Raw genomic sequence first — 9,898 nt, forward strand, 5'->3', positions numbered from 1 at the left:
CTATCAGTACTTAAAGGGGGCTTATAAGAAGGATGGTTGCAAACTTTTTAGCAGGGCCTGTTGAAACAGGACAAGGGGGAATGGCTTTAAACTAAAGGGTGTAGATTTAGACTAGATATAAGGAAGAAATTTTTTATGCTGAGGGTGGTGAAACACTGGCACAGGTTGCCCAGAGAGGTGGTGGATGCCCCATCCCTGGAAACATTCAAGGTCAGGTTGGACGGGGCTCTGAGCAACCTGATTTAGTTGAAGATGTCCCTGCCCACGGCAGGCGGGTTGGACTAGATGACCTTTAGAGGTCCCTTCCAACCCAAACTATTCTATGATTCTATGAAAACCTTCATTTCCATCCTACATCTCATCTTCTTTTCTATGATATTCTTCTAATGAAGCAGTTGTCATTAAGCCATTTGAACACAGCTTCAGACTGAGTTTATGATCATCCCATTCATATCCAAAAGTCACCTAGTGAGTGACCTGCCAAGGCTAACTGTATATGATGTGGTGGGCACATATGCCAAACACAGCAAATGACACTGCAACCAGCTAGGCACTACAGCCAGGACTACTGAAGAGGGAGCAATTTTAATTCTCTAGCAGGGTCAGTATTAATCAGATCACTATTTATATAAAGTAGCTCATTTTCCGCTCTGAATAAAGCAGACAGGAGCAGCCCCAAAGCTTGGTGGAGCTCATATCTGAATCAGTTATTACACAGGTGAGCATGTTCAGTGAAACCAGATAATCCCAACAAGCTCTGCAACTGTAGCTGAAGTGCTGGCTCAAACACCAGACACACGCACCTTGCAGCAGTTGTGAATTTTCAAACTAATACATTTTATAACTTTTCTGCATCCCACTATCTGCAGAGTTTCTCTTTATAGTGGAATTTTCTTCCTATCTGATATGAAAATTCAGGTAGTTTGGTTAATACTGCAGCAATTTCTGTACCTGAAATAAAAAACATAATTCATGTAGAAAAAGATTTTTTTTTTTAAGTATTATGGGTTTCTTTCTCAAAGACTGTCTTAGTATTTGTTCCTTTCGTGATACCAAACAAGTCATCTGCATCCACAATTTGGTCCTATTTCTGTGATCGTCTGAGTCTTACACTGACATATCGTGAATAGTGCCAAGTACTTTACTTGATACAGAAGCAACTGCATTGGTATGCTACCACAGTTTGCAAAACTGCAATTACATCAACGATTAAAACTGAGAAGGGAAATGGAGAACAACGCTTTACATTAAGTGATACCAATTACAGAGTAAGTACCTGATGCTAAGAAAAGTGACTGTTATATTTATGTGGTTACATAACTAACAGATTGAGCAAGCTCTTGCCCTTTGCTTATCTGTTGGGCTCTTATCATTTCAGGAAATGAAAGTCTACCTCCATGGGTGATCTCATAAGCCAGGAAATGCAGATTTTGAAGTTAGATTGCTGATAGGCCTCTTGGAATAAGAGCAGAGCATTGAGTTATGTTGTTATGTTAAAGATAGTGCTCTAACTACTGTGCCTGCACTGAACCACTGCCTTTTCAGGGAATCACAGAAGGGCTGAGGTTGGGAGGCACCTCTGGAGATCATCCAGTCCAACGCCCCACTCAAAGCAGGGTCACCTAGAGCAGGTTCCTCTGGACTGTGGCCAGTCAGGTTTTCAATCTCTCTGAGGATGGAGACTCCATAACCTCTCTGGGCAACCTGTTCCAGGATTTGACCACCTTCACAGTAAGAGTTCTCTTACATTTAAAGAGAACTTTCTGAATTTCAGTTTGTGTCCATTGCTTCTTGCCCTTTCACTGGGAACAACTGAGAAGCATCTGGCTCAATCTTCTTTACTCATCCCATCAGGGGTCTAAACACATTGATTAAGACCTTTCCTGAGCCTTCTTTTCCACAAGCTGAGCAATCTGAGCTCTCTCAGCCTCTTCTTATACAAGAGATGCTCCAAGCCCTTAATCATCTTTATGTCCCTTTGCCGAACTTGCTCCTGTAAGTCCATGTCTTTCATGTAATGGGAAGCCCAGCACTGTACCCAGCACTCCAGGTGTGGCCTCACCAGTGCTGAGTAGAGGGGAAGGATCGTTTTCCCAGCCTGCTGGCAGCATTCCTCCTAATGCAGCCCACGATGCTGTTGGCCTTCTTTGCCACTAGGGTACACTGATGGCTCCCACTCAACTTGGTGTCCACCAAGACACCCAGGATCTTTTCTGCAGAACTGCTTTCCAGCCAGTCAGCTCCCTGAGTGTACTGGTAGGTGGAGTTATTCCTCCTCATGGGCAGGACTTAGCATTTCACTTTGCTTAACACCATGAAGTTCATGTTGTCCCATTGCTCCAGCCCATCAAGGTCCCTGTGAATGGCAGAACAACCTTCTGGTGTATCAACCACTCCTCCCAGTTTGGCATAATTTGCAAACTTGCTGAGGGTGTGTGCTCTGTCCTATCAGCCACAACATTAATGAAAACATTAAACAGTACTGTCCCCAGCAGCAACCCCTGGGATACTCTACTAGTGACTGTCCTCCAGCTGGAGTCAGTGTGCTGATCACACCCTCTGAGCTTAGTAGTTCAGCCAGTTTTCAGTCCACTTCATTGCCCATTTTTTAAGCCCATACTTCATCACTTTGTCTATGAAGATGTTATGGAAGACAGTGTCAAGAGGTCATGATAAACAACATCCACTGCTCTCCCCTTGTCCACCAAGCTAGTCATCTCATTGTAGCAGGCTATCAAGTTGGTCAGCATGATTTCCCCTTTGTAAATCCATGCTGACTTCTCCCAGACATGTTCCAGTTAATTCATATGTTTGGAAATGGCTTCCATTATTATTCACTCTATCAGCTTCCCAGGGATTGAGGTAAGGCTGGCTGACCTGTATTGCCCTAGATCCTCCTTCTTGCCTTTCTTGAAGACAGGAGTAACATTTGATTTCTTCCAGCCCTCAGGAACCTCCCCCAGTTGCAGTGACCTTTCAAAGATTGAGAGTGGCTTCACAATGATATGGGCCTCCTCAGCACTCACAGGTGTATCCCATCAGGTCTCAGGGACTTGCACCAGTCCAGTTCATTTAAATGTATTCTAGCTTCATCCTCCTCTACCAAGGATACATCTTCCTTGCTCCAGAAGCTCTCTTCAGCACATTAGGGACTACTTGGTTGTTAGGAATTAAATTCTCCATAAGAGACAGAATTTAGGTACAGATCCTACCGATTAAATGATTGTATTCATCCAGCACACACTGGGACTGCTTAACCATTCACCTGCTTACACTCTGTTTTTTAAAAAAGTTTCCATGAGGACAGTTATATAAGCTCTTCTTAGTTTAAGTCTCCCCTTCTGTAGAACAGAGATATTATCCTTTTTTTAGCTTTACAGTGCAATTTAAAATGAAAGACACTAAGCTTCTCAGCTAGTGGTACTGGTGATGCTGAGCATCACAGCAAATTGCTAGCTATAACATCGGAACCTTACACCAGAGCAGGACTGGGCTGCTAAAGAGAAGTAGTCTGTTGCGGGAGGACACTTCACAGTTAAGTGCTCATTTGCTCACCACATGCACTAAGTCTCTTCCTTCTGATTACACGTTTGGTCTTTGAACAGACTACTCAAACACAAGAGACAGGCAGTGCCCCAGAAGCAGGCTGCAAGGCACAGGAAGCCTCTCCGCCACCTTTTTATCTACCTCCTCCCTCCAAGGCCTGTCACAAGAACCCTCCCTATGCATCCCTTCCTTAAATCCTCTGCCAAGCTAGGTCTAAACATCCCTTTCCATAAGACCCAAGCACCTATGCTCTGACACCAAACTGGAGAAGCTAGCTGAGCTGCTTGTGTTATATCAGTGACAATGGCACTTATAAGTGGCAATGGCATTTACCAGTACAACAGAATTACAGCCCTGGCACAGACTTGAGCTGTTTGTAACCCTGGGCCTGTTTTACTTTGTGTGCAGTAAATGAAAACAAATGGCTTTCAGAGACAAGAAATGCATTCTAGTAATATTTTAGGCCAATGGTAATTCAGCACAGCTATAAAGGCCTCCAGACTATACAGAGTTCTCAGATTTTTAAGTATTGGTGGTCAGCTATCAAACCTCCAGAGCTTTAACCCATCCTTCTTTCCAAATGATACTGCAGGGGCTGGATTACTCCCTCACAGCAGGGTTTACAGCAGTACAGAAGCAACTGATGTTGTAAAAGCTGATCAGGCATAGCTAGAGGGTAGGGACCTTAAAATACTACTATGCTTGACATGTATCAGCTCAGTGCCACTTTCCCAAGCCCTACTCCATTCTAAGAGCGTGTCAAGCAACACAAGAGCAACAGCACTCACTCCCTCCCCTCAGCCTTGCTACAAACCAGATCTTGTTTATTCTGCAGTCCTTCATGACAACTGGGTATAGGACTTTGATACGGAGGTTTTGAATCCTTTTCTTTGAAGATTATTTGAAGCAGAAAGATGGTTCAAAGAGAGAAACAGAAGCTTACATGCTCTGTTGGTTGCATGCCCAGAGTTGGAATATTCCTGTGCACAGGCCAGCAAGTGTTTGTGTTATTGTCAGCAAGCTTTCTGCAAATTGCCGTGCAACTAGTCAAAGTTACAAGGAACATGAAGCACAAAAAACAGCTTGGCATTCAGGTTTGCAGTCATGATTATGCTAGTTCTTTGTAAGACAGAGCAGACTTTCAAAACAGAGCAGTAGTCCTGCTCTGCAAGCCCCTGCCTCAAATATGGCATGGGCTGAGAGGATCCAAACACCACCAGGTAAGAACTTCTGAACATCAGTGTGATACCCACAGATCACCCCCACTGTCAGGACATTCTGATTGATCTACACCTATTCTGGGAGCGCTCTGCTGGATGAAGGAGGCACAATGCTGGCAGAAGACAAGGCACAAAAGCACAGTGCTCCAGTGCAAGCGTGCCACTGAGCACAGATAAAGGGGCCCCCAGAGGTGGCAGGGCACATACATGCAGTATGTGTACTGTCATGGCTGGGGTACTCTGCTTGGACCAGTCTTTACAAAGGGACAGTATTTTCATTGTTGCTTTGTGTCCACTGGGCACAGCTTTTCCTCCCTGCATGACAAACGAGTTGTGTCAGATTGGGCACTAGTTTGTGTTTGGATTTCAGCTTGCTTGACTACAACATGCATCAAAGCCATGACCAGGCATCCTAGGTCAGAGCCCTAAGCCACGTGTAGTTTTAAGAGGAGACATAAGGAGATGGGAAACATCCCTGAAGGATGGTAAAACCAAAATCAAAACAGAATAATAAAGAGCCCAGAAAACAGAAGAGCAAGAACAAAAGGAGACTAGAAAATGGGACAGAAGTCAGTGTTCTCAGAAACAAAAGTGTCAGGGACAAAGGCAACTGCCCTGTTGTTGGTCCGTTACCACGAACAGTCAAGGAAATGAGTCAGCCTTGCAGCTCCTCATTTCACACGGCTGTGAAAAATTTTCTTGGACCCTTGGTGATCTCACCCAGCTTCTCCATGCTGGAAGCAATCTAACAATCTCCCTCTGTTTTTTTTTTTTGGCTTTCCACACACGTAACTCATTAAAAATAAGAAAATACTAGACTTGACTGTGGTGGGTGAAGGGAACAGCTGGAGTGCATGTGAAATGGCAGGTCTCTTCTGATCCAGAATGCTTGCACCGCAGGAGAGCAAGATAATGGAAGCTACTAATACAGTACTTTAATGAAGACAACCCCCATGCAACATCTGACTGCGTGAATATCCATACATGCTTTGGAAATTCTTGCTTATAATCCCACCTACAGCTGCCACTGTGCTGTTACTTTGGTTACAGATTGGAAAAAACCCAAACATAGTTTGAAATTAAAGGAAGACAATAATTACCTTGCATAACAAAATCATTCTACATTGAAGGGAAATCCACTCTACTCCTGGGCCCCGAATGACAGAAAAATTGCTAGGCCAGATAACACTACAGTAGGTGCTTAAAAGTAAAGCTCCTGCTGTCCTGCAGTCACCTGATACCTGAACTGCTAGGAGTCTCAAAGAAGTTGGAATACTCTATCACTAGAAACAAGTCATTAATGCTAGTTGTGAAAGTGCTCTTCAGCAAAATAATACAATCAAGAGATTCTCATAAGACAAAGTTATTTATCCTGTTAAGAAGAGCTGTCAGAACATGACTGTATTACAGAATAAGGCAACTGATACACTTTTAAACTTATTCCATAAGTCTAGAGGCCCACTTGCAACTACTCTATTTGATACTCAACTATAAACAAGCTCAATGTGGACAGCGCAATAGCAATGAGGCAGAAATTTCAGAAGTTCAGGGTGGCAGACCAAAATAAGTTTCAATGCAAGTTCAAACAGTAAAGATACAGCAGTGATAAATGCTCTTTCCCCCCAGATTTGCTCTGAAGTGCTAGCCCATTCATAGCCCTAACAGGTTATTAGAAACAACAGTCTTTGCCCTGCAGTAACTCCATCTAACATGATGCGTGTTAAAACATTGAAATTAAAATACAGCTTTCAATAGAAGACAGTCTTTAGTGGTTTCCTTGTGTAAGAAGCTCACTTATCTATTCCTGAGGCTAGCTAATGGACTTGGGCCTTAGCCTCAAGACTTCAATACTGATGATAGGGAGTTCAAATCCTGCATGGGTTAGCTGCAAAAAAGTTCCTATTAGGGCTACAGTAGGAAACGCAAAATAGCTTTGCACTAGAATCCAGTAGTGTGGGGAAAACTGGGTTCCTTCAAGTCTGTGCAGCGGGAAAGTCCTGATTCAGTATTTGACTACACCATTGCCTTTCATGAGCATCGGTCACTGCTGTATGTTCTCTTGAAATACTGGCCCAGAAAACTATGCTTCCTGGTGTCTCACTCAAAACACAGATTGGTTGATGCTAACATCCCTGCTGGGACCCAGTGGTTGCCTCTGTAGGAATGATGAGAGAGCAAAGCTATTTGGCTTACTTCCCTTGGAAGGGATTTTGTAGGAACCTATTAACAGCAGGAATTTCAGTAACAACCCCTATATAAGTATATACACACACACATATATATATATGACTCATTTAGCATCCTATAGCATGAGCTATAGGATGTACCAGATTATCTAATTTTTATGGTTTGGATGAGAAGCAAGATGAAGATTCACACCCTCCATTACATTTGCCACATGAAGTTTAAATCAGCACCCAGGACTGCCTGCAGACAAATAGCAGAAATTCAGGCATGTCCAAAACAGTCCTGTGTATTTAGTCCAAGCTCAGACACTGCAAGCTCTGTTATGAAATAAATGAAGTAGAAAATCATTCACAGGATCGGTTATGCAAAAATGCACTGTGAGCATTCTCCTTTGCTTGCAGCAGTTCTCACTGTGAGGCTGAGATCAGCCATGTCAGCTGCATTCCCTGAAAGAAGGGGAAGTTTGAGTTGGTCCCACCTGGCTTTAGCAAGCTACAGACCTGTGCTGCTCAGTAGCTTTCCAACTGTTCACCCTATGCTATTCACAGCATAACTAGAAACCCACGTACACTCCCCAGGAAGGGAAGTTAATAACAGAAAACTCTTATGGTCACAGTTTTGCTTTTAAAGGATTTCAGGAAAAATCTCAATGTCCATTATTCACATTCATTAGAAGCTGTACTGCTGTTACACACCTGTTAGCAACAGAATATGCTCCAAAACTGTTTTTAGTAATTCTAGTGCCAATAACAGCCCGAGGAAGAGTCCGTTCCTGGTTCCTAGCCATAGTTTGCAATACACTGATTTTTATCAGTGAGCCCTTCTGTCTTCTTACAGCCCCACACCTATACCATCACATACATAACAGAGTTTGAACTGCCCCCATACCGTCTGGTGGAAATTTGTTATTGCCAGGAATTGTGGGGAGAGGAGAAGCAGCTCCTGTCACAATAAGAGTTTTTGCATATATGTAGAGTAAATCAATACAAGCAATTTCTTGCCTGCTAATTCAATTCCTGCAAGCTCTTTATTAATCACATTTCCAGAACATTTGACGTTGCAATAAAACATTTCGTTGTGAACACTTTACAAGTGAAAAGAAAAAAATTCTGTAAACTAAATCAACTAATATTTCAAAACACCTTATCCAATTGTGAGTGTTAGGCCCTGACATAGCACAGACTGCAAGTAAGCCACCGAAGTTGTTAGGCAATTGCTTAAATTAAACTCTTAAGTGCTGTGCTGAACCAAGGCTCACACTCTCTAATCACTCTCTCAAACATAAAGGTCACATTCTCAGCATCTATTCCAATGACATACAATGTCTTTTACAAGAGATCATGCATTCTGAGCATATACAGGGGAAGACAAAAAAAAAAAAAAAAGAAAAACCCAAGAGAGCTGCAAATAGGAGTCAATTTGTCTAAAAGGACTGTAGTCCTAAGAGCTATATCAGTACCCTGAAAATGATCTTTGGTTAATGGCTGTCTTTCCTCCTTTGCTTTTTCTGTATTTTAGACAGGATTAAAAGTAAAAATACTATGTTAACACTAGGGGACTGTTACTCCAAGCATCTCCAGCACAAATGGAATAAAAAAGACCTACAGAAAGATGCCTGATTTCACAGAGCAGCTTAAATAGCGATCCAAGGACTAGCACATGGACCTGTGTGCTCTGTCAACATTGCTGGGTAAGACCAATTCAGCAGAACAGCCTATTTAGCCTTTGGAAACCGTTTATTTATACTTCTGAGGCCTTAGCAAACAGCTGTTGAATACAATGCAATTCCTACATCATGCTCCAACACTATTAGAGGCACTGGTAACTGCAGTCACCCCATTTACACTTGCTATTGCAGCCTGCAATGTTTGGGACATAAAAGCACTACCTATTCTACATGCCATGGCAATAAACTTCATTTCAGTAACATGATGCAATGCTCTGCGGTATGTGCACAGAATACAGATTTATTTGAATGTAACCCCAGTGTATAGGTCAAAACCTAAGGCTCTTCCCACTTCATGAAACCAGCTTGCCTTATATACCTAACTGCACCACGTTATGTATTTTTATTTAGTTTGAGTGCAAAGTGAGTTAACCAGTAGAAAGTTATAGCTACCTTGAGTCCTAAACACGTATCTTCAGCAGTACTTTTTCTTAAGTTTAATGAAGGGTAAATAAGTGTTAAGAACAAGATTAGGAAAATATTAACTTAATCAATACATTAGGTTCAGTCAAGTTCACAGCTCATTAGCAATCCAATACTACCTCTAAGCCATTTCCTGATTTAAAATTCTCAGCTAAGTTTTCCCAGTTTTCATTTAAAAAAAAAAAAAAAATCTTATTTTATTGGGAACAATGCCAGAATTTGCAATGCTGCCTCTCCCTCATCTTTATTGAGACATTTCCAATCAGTCACAGGCCCTATTCCAGTCATCCTTTCTTACGTTGGTTCAACTATATCATACTTAAGGGGAAATCTCTCTCTCCTCTGACCATCTCAAAGTGCAGCTGGAAGGTGTAACCATAATAGAATACCTAGACATTGAAAGCAGGGTCTAGCTCACCAATTTTTTTCTCCCTGCTCACACAAATAAGCTTTATTGCTCTTCACATAACTCTGCAGAGACTAATTATTTGCTAAGGTATGCGGGCTGTGAATGTGCTGAGGTTCAGGTGCGGACGGTGCTACTTTGCTACTGCTTCAAATAACTGTCTCAAAAGACAATTTTCCATCTTCTAGTCTGGCTCTGCATTGTTATTTTGCATACAAAGGAGTTAGGGAGAGGCAGTGTCCTGGTTTCGGCAGGGATAGAGTTAATCTCCTTCCTAGTAGCTGGTACAGTGCTGTGTTTTGGATTTAGGGTGGGAACAATGTTGATAACACACCGATGTTTTAGTTGTTGCTAAGCAGCGCTTACACTAGTCAAGGACTTTTCAGCTTC

This window comes from Aptenodytes forsteri, unplaced genomic scaffold (assembly GCF_000699145.1).
Source record: "Aptenodytes forsteri isolate BGI_AS27 unplaced genomic scaffold, ASM69914v1 Scaffold278, whole genome shotgun sequence".
NCBI lineage: Eukaryota > Metazoa > Chordata > Aves > Sphenisciformes > Spheniscidae > Aptenodytes > Aptenodytes forsteri.